This window comes from Schistocerca piceifrons, chromosome X, assembly GCF_021461385.2.
Source record: "Schistocerca piceifrons isolate TAMUIC-IGC-003096 chromosome X, iqSchPice1.1, whole genome shotgun sequence".
NCBI lineage: Eukaryota > Metazoa > Arthropoda > Insecta > Orthoptera > Acrididae > Schistocerca > Schistocerca piceifrons.
Genome location: NC_060149.1, coordinates 328,477,664 through 328,494,580, shown reverse-complemented (window position 1 = coordinate 328,494,580; position 16,917 = coordinate 328,477,664).

Below are 16,917 nucleotides of genomic sequence, written 5' to 3'. Positions count from 1 at the left end.
GTATGGTTCTCTTGGCAAATGCAGAAGTGATATATACGGACGTGTTTAACCTTCCGCCCGAGGTAGACAACTGTTTCCTGAGGCCCTTTTTGCTTCTTTATGGGGAAATATGTCATATTCGAAAGAAATGCTGGTCTGCTCAGCACCACTTACAGGTCTATAGTGGTATTCGGTCGCTGGAAATGGTGGGCAAAAAACATGTTCCTTCTCATCTACAGGTATATGGTTATAGGGTCCATATTACGTACAGTGGCCAAGAAGGAACATATTATTGTAACCAAACCGGTCATTTCCTTACTAACTGTCTGCGGCCTGTGGTGGAACTAAAACCTACATACGAACACCGTAAAAAAATTGGCTTTAGCTGATCTCCCGCAGGGATCTCAGACTGAATCGCTCCCTGTTACTGAGGGACGCAGTTATCCGTTGACCGACAACGCCCGTGATTTTCTCCCGCTGTACCTGCGTCGGGATGTTGATGCCGTTAATTTCGATATGCCCGCCATGATTTCTCACAACAAGCGTCGCCGAACACAGGATGATGCGGCAGATGAACCTTCGCTATTGGCTCGCCCTCCCGATGGGCCTCTAGTAAAGGACTCCCTTTCTCAGTCTGAAATCGTGGATGAGGACGCCACAGGTGCTTTCACGCCTGTGCATAAGATCCCTGACACCTTACCTTCCGTTGTTGCTGTTGTCGAGGACGCCCCTTCGGAGACGCCCATGAAAGAACCTGCTTCCGGTTCCCACGTGTCTTCTCCGGTGTTCTCGGACACTTATCCTGTCGACTCTGTTTCCTATCCCCCTTCTGCGACATCTGTCGCCCCCTCTGGGTCACAGCCTTCTCCCAAGAAACAACTGATTGATTCTCAAGTGCCAGTGGATCCCGTTGTTATTCACGGACCGTCCCTCCTTGAACCTATGTCTGCGGACGAGTGGGATGTAGAGGCCTCTCCCTCGCAATCTGAAACGGAATACCTACATGATGCTCCCACGCGATCGAACGCGGCAGCGTCGGCGCCGCGGAGTCGCAGTAGAACCCGTAAACAGCCACAGAGCGCCGCGTCACGGCCGAAGAAATAGCAGTTTCGTAGTTCTTCCCTCTCTGGTTCGGTGAATGATTCTGGTATGGTTACTTGTATGTTGCTCCGTCAACTGACGGATCTCTACCGTTCTTTGTTCTTCTTTCTGGGTTGAAGTTCCATGCAAGCATACACATTTCTTACTCTGAATATTAACAAAATATGTTCTGAGCTTCGGCTCGCCGCTTTGCGATGGTTTATATATCAATTTGGGGCAGATGTTTTTTTACAGGAAGTCTTATTCGACCAATTTTCCATTCCTGGGTTCTCAACCTTTTTTAATGTAGCTTCCGAACTTTCTACGGGCACAGCCTTGTTTTATAGGGAAGACATTCCGATGATGGATTTCGCAGTACTCTACAGTGGAAGGGGAATCGGGTGCTCGTTTTGTGATCTCAGTTTACTCCTCTCTAATGCCCCTTCTGGCACAGGTCGTACTACCCCAAATTCGAGTTTCTATAAAGAAGAAATCATTTACCTGCTTTGTAAATCCCCAACAAAGATTATCTTAGGTGGAGACTTCAATTGTGTTCTACCGCCGGTGGATCAGTCTCCTAATTTTAATATCAGTAAAGACCTCGACGACCTGGTGCGCTCTTTGCGCCTGCGTGATGTGTGGGTTTCTCGCTATCCTACACTTGTTCGACATACATACTTTACTCGCACGTCGTGGTCGTGCGGTAGCGTTCTCGCTTCCCGCGCCCGGGTTCCCGGGTTCGATTCCCGGCGGGGTCAGGGATTTTCTCTGCCTCGTGATGGCTGGGTGTTGTGTGATGTCCTTAGGTTAGTTAGGTTTAAGTAGTTCTAAGTTCTAGGGGACTGATGACCATAGATGTTAAGTCCCATAGTGCTCAGAGCCTATACTCGCACGTCTAGCAGTCGCCTCGATCGCTTTTACCTTTCCGATTCGTTCTGTGGGTTACTTCTGGATAATGATGTGATACCAGCCTGTTTTACTGATCATTGCGCCGTAGCTGTCACTCTTAATTACGAGCGGCAACCCGTAAAATTGTTTTGTCCTCCATGGATGCTCCGTATAGCCTATTTGCAAGATATCTCTCTTGGTGTCGTCCTGGAGGACGTACGGGTTGTCTGTTCTCATACTATGGACCGGTACTCGTCTATTGTAGCATAGTGGACACTGCATGTTAAACCACCAATCCGTAGAGCTCCCATGCGTTTTGGAGCTGCGGAGGTGCCAGACGATCGACGAACGCAAGAATTTTACTACTCAGTCTTACGTCAACTGTACGATAGGGCTACGCATGCTCCCCTACGGGTTATTGATATACAGCGCATCAAAGCCAAATTTCTGCAGCTGAAACGCATTCAAATGGAGGGACTGCGGACGAGGTCTCAACCACGTTCCCTTTTACAAGACGAATTGACGTCACTATATCATCTACTCCGTTCACGAACGCGCCGGAAACGTTTGTGCCTTGCGTCCCTCACTACCACTGGCGGCCGCATGTTCACTTCTCACCGTGACATTTCCGACTTTATTTACACCTATTTTACTGACCTGTACGATACCCATGTCCCGGCTGAAAACTCTCTCGACGACTTTACATCCTTACTGAATCGCGTCATCATTCATCAATTAAATGACGCCTTTCTGCGTCCCTTCACGAGGATGATATAATCGTATATGATGTTTTTACAGGATCTCAGTCCCGCAAATAGCCTGGATTAGACGGTATTCCTATGGAGTTTTATGTTCAATTGTGGCCACTCATTGGTGACATCTTAACGTCAATGGCAAATGAAGTGATGCGGGGAGTCTCATTTCCTGCTCCTTTTCAGGAAGGTAAACTGGCCCTCCTCCCGAAATCGACAGACCGACCTGCGATTGATTCCCTCCACCCTATTACTCTCCTTAACTTCGAATATAAAATTGTCGCTCGGGCAATTAATATCCGTCTCCCTAAACTGCTTGATACCATTATTGCCACCCACTAAAGCTGTGTGCCTGGACGAATGATACTGACTTCTGTCCTCGAATTCGCTAATATCCCAGGGGGCTTTACTTTCTCTTGACGGCGGCCATATTGAACAGCATTCCTTACCTGATGGCTGCAGTGTATTCTCTGCAGAGGTCGTGGCCATTTCTCGTGCACTTCAGTATCTCCGTTCATGCCCTGGGGAGTTTTTACTTTTATGTACTGACACCTTGAGCAGCCCGGAAACTATCGACCAGTGCTACCCTCGTCATCCTTTGTTACCGTCCATGCAGGAGTCCATCTATGACCTGGAACGGTCCAGTCGTTCAGTGGTGTTCGTCTGGACCCTGGTCACGTCGGAAATGAACTTGCTCACAGGCTGGCCAAACAGGCTACACGGAAACCACTTCTGGAGATGGGCATCCCCGCGAATGATCTGCGTTTATTATTACGCCGCATGGTTTTTCAGCTTTTGGAGACGGAATGGCTAAATCTCAGTACTCAAATCAAACTGCGAGTCATTAAGTGGACCACGGAACACGAATGAATGAGTAGAAGTCCTCGACGAGGACCTCTCGCAGGGACTCCGTGGTTCTCCGCAGGCTCCACATTGGCCATGCCTGGGCGGCCCACGGCTACCTCCTGCGCCGTTAAGACCCACCTCAGTGTTGGTGCGGTGGCCGGTTGACAGTGGCCCATATTCTTCTGCTCTGTCCTCCTTTGGCTGTCCTGCGACTTCATCTTCGGTTGCCGGTCTCGTTATCATTGATTTTAGGAGACAACGCTTGATCGGCTGCTTTCGTTTTACGCTTCATCCGTGAGGGTGGGTTTTATCATTCGAGCTGAGTTTTAGCGTCTGTACTTTGTCCCTCTGTGTCCTCCACCCTAGTGCTTTTAGGGAGGAGATTTTATTGTGTTGCAGGGTGGCTGGCTTTTCCTTTATATTTTTGGTGGTCGGCCAAAAACTGTAATCTGACTCCTTGTTTTACTCTCTTCTAAATGTTTCTTGCATCTCTCTGTTGTACTCTTGTCCTCTTTTGTTCGTTTTAGTGTTGCCTTTCCTTCTTTCTTGTGGTCTTTCCTTTCTGTGTTACATGTCTCGTCTACTTTATTCACACACTTGTGGCATTGTTTTATTAGGAACGAGAGATCGATGACCTCGTAGTTTGGTCCCTTTCGCCCTCTTTTAAACCAGCCAACCAACCTTTTTCTTAATTTCCAAAAAGCGTTTGATCGTGTCAGCCATGATTTTGTCGGCTTTAATAATGATGCTCGTCGGGTCTTAACTCGCCTTTTCACCGGTATCAGTGTCTTCAGTGTCTCGGTGATTGTGAACGGTCACACTACACCCCCCCCCCCCCCCCCGGATATCGATCAGACGGGGTTTACCCCAGGGAAGCCCCATATCCATGTGCCTTTTTGTCTTGTTCTTAGAGCCCTTACTTCGCCGCCTCGCCATGCAATTACGTGGCTGGACAATATTGGGGGAACTTTTTTCGGTCCGTGCATACGCCTATGACGTCATGGTTTTAGTACGACATGCCGAGAACATACCGAGGCTTAAAGATACCTTTGATTCATTTTGTCGTCTTGCTCGTACTCGCATTAATGATCGTTGCTGCCGTTGAGAGGCTTCGATCACGTCGTCATTCCTTGGCAACGGTCGTCAATCGCCATAAGACCATAGGGATCTTAGTGGATCGCAATTCGATCAAAATGGTGACACTAAATTGGCGTGAGGTTGCGAGTCGTGTTCACGGGTCAATCCTTGAACATGAACACCGTTTCCTTAGCCTCCTTCATAAGGTACGGGTTTTAGAAAGCGATGTCTTCAGTGAAGTCTATTGCGTTGTGCAGGTCTTCCCGCTTCCCGCGATGATGGCCCGCAGACTGAAACAGCGGTCTGGTCGATTCCTTTGGCGCCGCCATATCTTTCGTGTCCGGTATGAAGTAGTGGCCAGGTCTCGAAAGCTTGGAGGACTTGGTCTTTCCGATAACAAAATGAAGACATCCATCTTATTTGCCTGCCGCAGTGTTTTAACCAGTACGCGTGCTCTGCATTCAGTTACTTCTCGTTTACTTCCCCTTCTCCGTCCGGTCTGTCTGACCCCTCCTGTTGATGTTGGACGGATTAATCCTAAATTGCGGCACATTCGTGAATACCTTCTAGTTATTGGTATCCTAGGTGCTGATATACTTTCTATGACGCATATTAACACCAACATGCTATTATCCCGTTGGGGTACACCATGTCCCCTTTTTTCTGTTGAACTTGCTTCCCCGTCGACGTCGTGGAAAACGGTGTCGATGGAGATTGCTTCGACGTGGTATGAGGTCGGTCACCCTCTGATACCTACTGGTGATCGTCTTTCAGGTATTGGCCTTCGTCCGACTGATCAGTGTGAGGAATGTCATCAAACTGACACCTTACTTCACAGGCTTGTTGCTTGCGGACGGTATCATTGGCTCTGGGACCGCCATAAATTAGCTATCATTACTCGAGGGTCTGAAACCGCTTTCCCAGACGACATTCTCCTACATTCGGACATATCCTTTTTTCTTCAGACGAAAACGAACACGATTATCTGGCTCTTGGGTTACTATGTTCACTATGTCGTTGAAGGCGCGAATGACCCAGATCCCCGCGTTTTTCACCATTATCTGACAACTGAGCTTTGGAAATGGCAGCGGTTGCCACGACATCGTACGCTTTTTGCGAATACGCTTTTTCCTGTGTTTAACAGTCAGGGTGTTGGTTAAGCTCCCCTATGATCCCTGTTTCTTCCCTGAGCTTGAGTCCCCTCCCTTGTAGCTTTGTTTTGTCACTTTTCTCTTCCACATGTCCATAAAAAATTGACAAGATGGGTGGGATTATGGATTAGTCTTCCCGTTCAGAATTTAATAATTGTTTGTGTTTGAACTAATTTGTTGATTTTCTTTTGGCAGCTGAAAAAAAAATGGTCAGCGTGACACAATGTCAATCCTAAGGTCCGGGTTCGATTCGCGGCTGTGTCGGAGATTTTTTCCGCTTAGGGACTGGGTGTTGTGTTGTCCTAATCATCATTATTTCATCCCCATCGACGCGCAAGTCGCCGAAGTGGCGTCAAATCGAAATAATGGCACCCGGCGAACGGTCCACCCGACGGGTGGCCCTAGTCACACGACATTTTTAACTGCACAAAGAATAATTTAAATCAAGTTTCTGTCAATGTTAGTTAGAAAGCTAAGAACGTTCAAAGTTTTAAGGGCGGATGCAACATCATTGAATGACTAGCAATAGTATAGCCTAACCTCCGCCACGCACCGTACCGTGGCCTGTGGAGTATATATGTAGATGTATATGCAGATGTCTTCAGATGGATGTTCAGGTAGCGCGATATTCATTTAAGTCAACTGGATAAACGAGTGCCAGTTGTCCTGAATTCACAATGCAATGTACCTTCTAAACCACTGTGGTGTCACGGAGCTCCTCACGGGCCCGTCCACGCCCTCACAGCCACTGACCACCCACCACTCACCTGTCATGAGGGCATCTAGCAAATCCTCGGGTAGCTGCGTAAATTTATCTTTTTTCCTTTTCGTGCTTCTGTAACTGTGCCAATCTCGACCATCACTCCATGTTTCTGAGAGCAGAACTGCTAACAAAAACTTCAGAAATCAAGGGCTTCAATGTGCAGATGCTTAGAGAGACTATTGTATTAATGTCGTCAGTTCATGGAGGAGATCACAGGTTGAGACGGATTTAAGCAGGAGCGACTTCATTCTTAAAGGGCTCTTAGCAGGTATTATTCTCATACGCGTAGCTGGCTGGCTATGATGCCATTTTTTAGGAGCAGACGTAGCGAACGCCACAAGGTGACATCAGTACCGCAGACACTACGCGCGACACTATGTGTATCCATCCTTCCCATCGAAACACAGCTCCACCCTAAGAACTCACAACGATAAATGTGTTTCTCTCTTTTATTTGAACCTTCCTTAAAACCAGCGACCCAACTGAGCGATTCTGTACAGGCCAACAATTCGCAGTTGCCGCCCGTTCCCTAGTCCATTTAAATTATACATTTAAATTCCACCGTCATATACTCTCATAACCACTCTCATATCTTACTCTTGCGTAGATACCCTAATGTAATTCCAGTCTCACGAAATAATGGGTAGCATATTCCATCGTACAGCATCCAAACCCCATCATGAGCCCAGAAGCACCGTGTTGGATTACGACAGCTCTCGTAAGTGCTTGCCCTAATGTTACCCATACACCTACAGTCAGAGGTCTTCTCACACCCAAATGACACTATCTTTATCTCATCCTCATTCCACACACTTTATACAGATCTGGCTGACCAACAGCAGAAACAGAGTCAACATTGTCAACTACATCAACATGAACATTGCGGCAGTCGCAAATGAAACCGCCATCACTGCAAATGATTGTGAGGTCATAACTAAGAAAGCCATATTTTATCGTATTTTAATGTACTAACACTCGTTATTTAATTAGAGTAATGTGTATCCGTCAAGGAGTGGTACTCAGTGTCGGGCCATCCCTTAGACGCAAGAGAGATAATAAGTTTTCACGTGACACAACTTGCATATGACTGTAATAGATATTCGTATTGTTCATTCAGAGTGTTTAAATAGTCTAGTGATATAAAAGTAAAAAGCACACAAGTTTTCACAAAACTTCGTTTTTAAGAGGATTTCGGAAAATGAGCATCGCCAAGAACCACTTCTGTTAATTCGGACATACACACATCCACACATAAGCACACACGCACACACATTTGTATGTGACTGAGATAAGGTTTATAAAAAGAAAACGAGTTAATATGCAATTTTAAAAAAGCTAAAAATCGGGCAAATTCCATGTTAGGTAAGCCTAACCATTAGGGTAGCAGTCGAGTTGACTGTCTTTCCTGAAAGAATACTGTAGATAGCGGCCGTGCAGTGGCATCGCGGTTTGAGACGCCATGTCACGGTTTGCGCGCGCTCCTCCCGCCGGGGCAAGGTTCAAAAATGGCTCTGAGCACTATGGGACTTAACTACTGAGGTCATCAGTCCCCTAGAACTTAGAACTACTTAAAGCTAACTAACCTAAGGACATCACACACATCCATGCCCGAGGCAGGATTCGAACCTGCGACCGTAGCGGTCACGCGGTTCCAAACTGACGCGCTTAGAACCGCACGGCCACACCGGCCGGCGCCGGGGCAAGGGTGTGTGTGTGTGTGTGTGTGTGTGTGTGTGTGTGTGTGTGTGTGTGTGTGATCTTAGCATAAGTTAGTGTAAGTATTGTGTCTAGGGACTGATGACCTCAGAAGTTTGGTTCCTTAGGAATTCACACACATTTGAATATTTGAACATTTTGTAAACAGGGTATCGACAAAAACATGGAAACACAGCAAGAAATGTATGCTTGAACATAAATACGGTTCTTAGCCAATCCTGCGGGTGGCACAGTTTTATTTGACCACGAATGGCACACTTGCAGTGCCCTCAATATGTTGAAAGTGTCAGTCATTGTAACAACATTGTACCGTGTAGCTGAGAATGCATTATGTGGGAGCTAAATGAATTCAAACGTAAGAAAATCATTGGTGCTCGTATATTGGGTGCTTCTATAGCCAGCGCAGCCGAAGTATTTGGCGTTCTAAGATTTATGCCACATACAGGGAAAGCGGAAAAACGTCATCCGAAAATCATAATTAGGACGAAGGTATGTGTTGAATGATTGTAACAGACGATCGTTGAAGAGGATTTTGACATGAAATAAAGGGACGACAGCTGCGCAAATCACAGCAGAACTGAATGTTGCACTCGCAAATCTTGTCAACACCAAAACAACACGAAGGGAGGTTCATGAACAGGGAACTGCAGGGCCAGCTAGAATTCCAAAACCACCCGATAGTGATGAAAATTCCGGAACTGGCAAATGTGGTGCTGAAGCTATAAAACTTGGACTATGCAGCAGTGAAGGAAAGTCATTTGGTCGGATGAGTTTTATTTCACATTGTTTCCAGTCTCTGGCCGAGTTTACGTCTGGCGTACGCAGTCCGAAGATTATGATGCAGACTGCTTGCTGTCACGAGTGGAACGTGACGGGAATACGATGATGATTTCTTCAGCGATATCGTGGTATTCGACGCATCCCATGGCTAATCTGTAACGCAGCATTACTCCCAATTATTATGTGAGCTTTTTTGCTGATCCGGTCCAATCCGTGGTGCAATGTTTGTTCCCCAGTGGTGATGCTGCGTTCCGAGATGACAGGCCCTCTGCTCACACAGCTCGCATCGTCCAGGACAGGTTTTGTGAGCACGACGATAAATAGTCGCTTCTCCACTGGCCACCACAGTTACCAGATCTCAGTATTATTGAGCCTTTGTGGTCTACTTTGAAGGGAAGCGTTTGTAGCCTCTATCAGCCTCCACCATCGTTACCTAAACTCGTCACTATTTTGCAAGAAGAATGGTATAAGATTCCCTTTAAGACCTATAATGAATGTCAATGCCGTTCTTACACAGTATTACGCATGCTAATGTGGTGTGTTTTATGTGCATCCGTATTTGTGGCCAACCATGTATTATTAACTGCAACCCTCTGCATTAGCAGCCAAGACATATTAATACCAAAGGTGCAGAACACCAGTTCCATTGCATGTTGAAATGGAAGCAGCGTTTTCCGTTAACTGTCACTTGTTATTCAAATTATGCGATAAATCAGATGAAAAAATGTCAGTACCATTGTTACGGAAGTTTCATATACCAGAGATGACTGAAGTTCCGTATATGACTACAGTGTTTTAAGTATTAATTGACTTTAAGCCATATTTCTGTCAGCACTCCTCGTTAGAAGGAGAAGTTAAGGGCGGAGCAGAGGAAGTTTTTATTATTTTACCAGTCGTGTACTAAGTCCCTTGGAAGCCCGGAGCGCCGAAGCTAAAAGGCAGCCCTGGCCTGCTTTGAGACAGATGTCTTTTTATTTACATTTAAAGAAATGAACAACATAAATGTAATGACTGACAAAATGATCAAATATTTGAAATTAATGTACTCTACACTGAAGTAGTTATAACTCACACAGCTGGAAAAAGTACAACACCCACAAGGACTGTATTCAGGTGCACCGGGGAATGTGCATACTGAGGGGTTGCAGGGTCAGTGATCCATTTGTCATGGTCATCGGCGATGAGATGGCGCTCAGGAGGCTAGTCTGTGCATCCTCCGCCTTTACTCCGCAGGTAGTAACTATGCTGAATCAGAGATGGATAGTGTTTGCAACATTCATTCAAGTATGCAACCAGGCCCCATCGACGAGAACGTACTTCTGCTGAACAGTTGCAGCCATTTGAACGCAGTCGCACTGTGGGCCAGCGGGAACCTGAATGGGCGTATCGATACATTGGAGCACATATTAGGTACATGTATCGGCGGTGTGTTGCTGCTTTCAGCAGTGGTATGTGAAACACATCCACAACTATAGACAAAGTCCTGGACGTCCGCGTAGTATAGACACACGTCGGTATCGACGCATTGTGCAAGACGTGGTGACCGACCGAACATCATCCACAGATGAAATCCGGGCATATGTTGAACCTGGTGTATCAAAAGGGATCGTTGGTAACTACACAACTGCTGCGGGATTAACACTGTTGTGGAGTTGTCCACTGCAGTGGACGGTAGTTAATGTCTCTTCTTTCGCGTTTTTAATCGGCCCTGAGGCTACAATTGCGCTCAATCCAATCGAGCGAATACAACCTACTTCAGCGGTGCCTTGCGCGCATTTGAAACCTTCATCCTGATGAGAACCGTCAAAGAAGCGACATTGTAAACTGTCCACAGCGATGGACAACTGCACCACAAGGTTAAGATCACGTGTGCCTCTGGCCAGGCTACCACTGACACCACGACACCGCCAAGTATGGCTACTATGGTACGGTAAAATTGTAGAGGAATGGTGCTGTGTTGTCTTCAGTGATGAGAGTAGGTTTTGTCTGTATGCGAGGGATGGACGTACAAGTGTGTGGCAGTATGGCGTAGACCTGTCGAGGTGCTTATTCCAGAATAATTCGCTCATGACACCCAAGTCTCATCCTCGGGTTCGTGATGTGGGAGGTCAGCACTTACATCTTTCGCTCATACTCGGTGTCCCTGCTAGGTAAAATAACCAGTACCCGATAAATTGCAAGGGTAATTATCCCCGTGCTCCTGCTAGCTCTGCGGCAGAAAGATGATGTGCTTTTTCAGCAGGACAACGCACATCCACATACGGCAGCAGCTACGCAACGCGCTCTTCGTGTTGTGCAACAATTGTCTTGGAGAGCAGTATCACAAGTTCTCTCGCCAACTGAATACGTATGGGACATGATGAAGCGGGAACTTAATCGTTTTCCATGGCTTCCAAGAACTATTTCCGAATTGCAATAAAAGGCGCAAGATACGAGGTTTGTCCAGAAAGTAAGTTCCGATCGGTCGCTAAATGAAAACCGCTGGGAAAATCCGGTAAAGCTTTGCACAGTTGTTGGGCAGTGTCCCTAGTATGACCGGCGATTGTATCGCGTTGCTGTTTTCAGTTGAGTGAACAGTGAGGACTTAAAGATGCATAGTGAATAGTGTCTCCCGCCAGGTATGAGGACCTTGTTAGAGATTTCGCCTGTGTCATGTAGCCCACATAACACAACTGGCGCGCAGTTCCTCCCTCATGCCAATGAAGACGCTCCTGCAGCATATCCGATGAGAAGTGTTTGATCATCCACAATACAGTCCATAATTGGCTACCCCTGAGTCTCAGCTCTGCTCACAAGAACCGGTGACTATGAAGACAATGTTTTTTCCACAGACAACGAGCTGCAGACCAGTGCAGAGAACTGGCCGAAAGCACAGGTGACTGCTTTCTATGGCGAGGATATTCTAAAGTTGATACAACACTATGACAATACTCGAAGTTGTAGCGACGACTATGTAGAGGAGTAGGTGGAAGGTGTACCTAACTGTTGCAAATAAAATATTTCTAGTTTTCACTGTGGTTTCCATTTCGCGACCGATCGTAACTTACTTTCTGGACAACCCTCGTACTTGGGACAATCTGTCGCTGGATGCCATTTGGCATCTAGATGATGTTTAGCATGCGAGAATACATGCCTGCGTTTTCGCCACAGGGGGGGTTCACCGTGCATTGATGCGACTGTCTGAGCACCCTTTAATGTGACATGTGTTTTTCATTTGGCCTGAATTTATCATTCAGTCCTACAATTATGAGCTACATGTCACCTCACTCGCCAATAAAATGAACTTGTCCTTGTGGGTCTAGCACTTTTTTCGTCAGTGTAAATACTTAAATATATAGGTAAGAAACCTAGAACACGTATCAGTACTGAGCACAGCAGCCATCAAAGAGCGTGGAAAAAATATTACAGAAGAGAGTAACGTAACTATCTTCTATTCTGTATGTCTGCAAACAGTTTGTACAGTTTCGTAGTCTCAGCACGATATAGAAGTTGTTATTGATATTACATTCTAAGACAATAAAAAACAACGTACTATGAAGGAATTATCTGAATGGGACGGAATTCAGTAGCGTGGTGTATCCAAGCAGACAAACAATTGATTATAGTTTCAGAGAAATTGGATGATTTATTAGATAGAGGTTCACAAGTTAAGCAAGTCAGTGACTCGTTGGTCCATCTCTGGCCCTTATGCAAGCAGTTATTCGGCTTGGCATTGATTGATAGAGTTGTTGGATGTCCTCCTGATGGATATCGTGTCAAATTCTATCCAACTGGCGCTTTAGTGCGTCAGTTTTCAGAGCTGGTTGGTGGGCCCTATCTATAATGCTCCAAACGTTCTTAATGGGAGATAGAGCCTGCTAACTTGCTAGCGAAGGTAGGGTTTGGCAAGCGTAAAGAAAAAGCAGTAGAAACTCTCTTCCTGTGCGGGCGGGAATTATCTTGCTGAAATGTGAACCCAGGATGGCTTGCGATGAACGGCAACAGAACGGAGGGTAAAATATCATCGACCAACTGATGTTCTGCTAGGATGCCGTAGATGACAACCAAAATCGACCTGCTATGAAATGAAATGACACCCAAGACCGTAACTCCTGGTTATCGTGCCGTATGGCGGGCAACAGACAGGATTGTACCCATCTCTGGCCAGGCATCTCCAGTCACGTCTTCGCTGGTCATTGGGGCTCAGTTGGAAGCGGAACTCAGCAATGAAGACAATCCTACTTCAGTGAGTGAGATTCCAGGCCGAAATACGCGACTCCACTGCAAACGGGTTTGTTGACGTACAGCGGCCAATGGCAGTCGACGAATGGGTCGTCGTGAGATGAGTCCCCTTTCTGTAAGACGCCTATTAATGGTCCTTGTGGTCACTGAGGCACCTATTAGACGTCGAATCCATGATAATGATGAATCCGGGGCCTCTGACAATTGCTCGGTCCTCAAATTATGTCGTCTCTACAGGTCGACCGCTTCCCTCTTGACGCTATAATCAGCCTTAATTCAGCCATTCCTAACAACATCGTCGAGTACTGGCATCGCTCCAAATCAAATGTCTAGCGATTCGCCGATTACTCCAACTATCTTTTCCGAGCTGCAGTATACGTCCTCTCTCAAATGCTGACATCTGGGTATATTGTTCACGCACCTGTCTGCGAGGCACAACTATTTTCCAAATGAGTACACAGAATGAAATTTGCAGAAAGTTTATGTCCTGGTATCGACATGTCCCCTGTTAACTGTACTTGCCAGAGGCGCGGTGAAGTTGCGCGGCAGCGTTACACATTCATCTATCGGCCGAAAAAGTTTACAGTTTTGCAATTTTCGTAGATAACTATATGAATATCAGTTTGTAATGAATTTAAAAAACTTGCTCGTGGTGCGTCCTTTTTGTCTTGGCACGGATTATAATACATGTTTTCGTCCCTTTATTGTACTTAATAGTGTCGTCGAAATCTATTTCATTTTGGAACATTTCTTTCAGTTGAATGAACAGGATGGGTAGTCTGTCTTGAGTAACTGTAGGGTGAACATAGTTTTTTATTAGTTTCAATTTAAAGAAAGTTCTCTCACATGGTGTAACTCAGACACAAATGGCCAAGAAGTACTGCACTATACGTGAAGTATAGGGTAATGATTCAGTGAAGTCCCATTTAACTATAAACTGAAGAATTCCTTGGGTTATTCATCTAGCCACAACGACCACGCTCGTATCGGTTGCACTCAGGTACCTAAGATGCCTTTTTGTTTATTGCAGCAAATCCTCCTTATCAAACCCCTTCAAAATTTCTATCAGATTCCCCAGTGCTACAGCCAGAGTACCATCAGAAGCTTCAAGCATAAATTTTCTTTCAACAATCTGGAAAATTTGGCGATTTCTTTTATGTCCGTGTATCGTTATGACGTTCATTGGAGAAATTCTTCTTGATTCGATAACCTGGCGTCATGAGCTGGTTCACCCAGTAGATCGACGCATTTCTTTTGGTGCCAAAAGTAACAGCAATGTCTATAACTGCAGTACGTTCTTTTTGTTGCCAACCGGGTCCACTACACCATAAATGTCACATAACGACATTATATATTACGCTATGAGACCAAGACGCTGCTATGTTCAATTTAATTTTCATTTCAATAGGACTATTTCGACATGATTTCCGTCTCCAGGTTATATCAGGAGATCTTGATATCCATATGATAGCGCAAACGCCAAACTGCCTCTTCGTTACTAAACATATTTTAGACTTGTTTGGAATTTGATTAAAAATTGTTTGGTTCTCGTGGGGCTTCCAAAATCGCTGGAGGAAACCTTTTGAAACTGAATGTTGTCGAGAACTGAACACATTTTTGTTCAGTACTTTAGGACATGCTCGCACCATAAAGGTAGTTCCCTATATGAAATTCTCAGAATGCATGCTGCTGTTTCTTTGAAACAAATTCACGTTTCCAGTCACGTATTATAGTATCTTTTGTTACTTATGGGAGGATTTTTGTAGTAGTTGTCTTTGGTAAATAGCAGTCCAAGTTTCGCCTATATTGCTTCATTTAGTTCTTTATCTAATCCACTGACTTACACATTTTGGTCTAAGTATACAAAATATTCAGGTTTACTCGTTTTATTACTCGTAGCTTAAGTCACATTCATATGTTGTTGTTGAATTTGGTTTTCTCACCAGACATTTGACTGTTGCGTGACTTTTTCTGCAGTCTAGATGTTCAAGTCGCGTAATAAAATTAACTGAACAAACTTGTTAATTTTTTCCCTTCCCTTGAATACAGACAATCGTTGTCTTTCCATGTCATAACGTTTTTTCTCCAGTTTTTCTACACTCTTATTAATTTCTCCAGAACATAGTTAACAAAAGCCGACACTTGTCCTTATACAAAATATTCCATTGATCTCTCCCATGATTTCACTACAGTTTTTGGAACTGTGAGTGTCTCTTGATTAACTTCAATGCTGCATGTGAAGTTGACTTAACACATTTATTTCTACTGAGTTTTTCAAAGATAAATGTTATCGCGAGGTTTTTATTTCACATAGCTCTGTCTTTTCGTATTGATTACAAAATTCCAAATCTGTTATGGAAAAGATCTTCCTTTTTCGGACCCATATTAACTTTCTCCCTTTCGTGAATCTACTAAGTGAATCATAATGTCTGTTGATCTTTAGACAAGACGCTATATCTGACGACTACAAGAAGTATACTTCTGTAGTTGCTCGTGTTCGTCTTACCATCCTTTTTGTGCAGAGGATGTATCAATGCATGTTTTGAATTCCTTGGGTTCGGTTATATACTGCAAATTTTTCAGACATACGCTCAGTTTCTCGCTTGGTGTCCCCATACATTTTAGCTGCTCCGTCGGCATTGGACGTTTCCATAACAACCATCGCTGTATTCCAAAATAATGTAACCCAGAAGTAATTGAGTTATGACTGTCGACAATATTGGTGCTCTGTATTACTGAGGACCACCGCTAATCAAAGACTTGAATATCGTTTGTCAGCGTGTCTTTGTTCAACGCAATAATTAATAATCACTTAAGAATTTTATACCGACTGAATCGAGACAGCATTTTGCAGCGAGTTTAACAATAATAGTCTTTTTCCCCAACAAAACTTCAATTTACTTATAATAACTTAGATATTTAAAAAAAAGAATTTAAATTTAACCAACTCAACGGCTCGCTTTACGCTCAAAAGAACGCAGTTATTTGCAAGTGCATGTGAATATTCACACTGCAACATCACGTGATGATTCACTGTAAAAGAGCACGTTGAACTTATTTCTATTTAAAATTCTTGGAAGGGTCAATACTTCAAGAGCTTTTTCTTCCGAAGAACTCCAATTCTTTTGTCCAAGAGCCGTGCCCTCAGGCGAACAGCAGTCCTTATCACTGGTGCAGAGAGCTGTTTTGTTTCATACGTTGGATAAACTGCACGATCAGTTCTCATAAAACAAATCTACATCAAATGTATCCAAGCAACGAAATTAGGCAGCTTGTGCAGACCATTTGCTAACACGAGTTAAGTTTCTCTAAATAAAACTAGTAAATATACTATATGAGATGTTATACGTGCAGAGCACTACCCGACCATTGTACAACTTCCCACTCCAACGTCTTTAGATCCACTTGGATTCCAGGCTCAGTGTTGATACAGCTGAACCAGTATTTGGAAACAATGAACTTCAGACTGTTTTTTGGTCATCGCACTAGAAGTTTTCCGTGGTACCCTAAATTTAGGCGAATAATGAAACGATTCCTTCTGCAATTTAGTTACCCATCACCCCTATTTTCACCCCCACTCTGATGCTGTTCTGTTTTGAATGGCCTCGATGTCACTGTATTACTAAACGCCATCCCTCGTTCCGGAAAATGTGTAGCAGAAAAG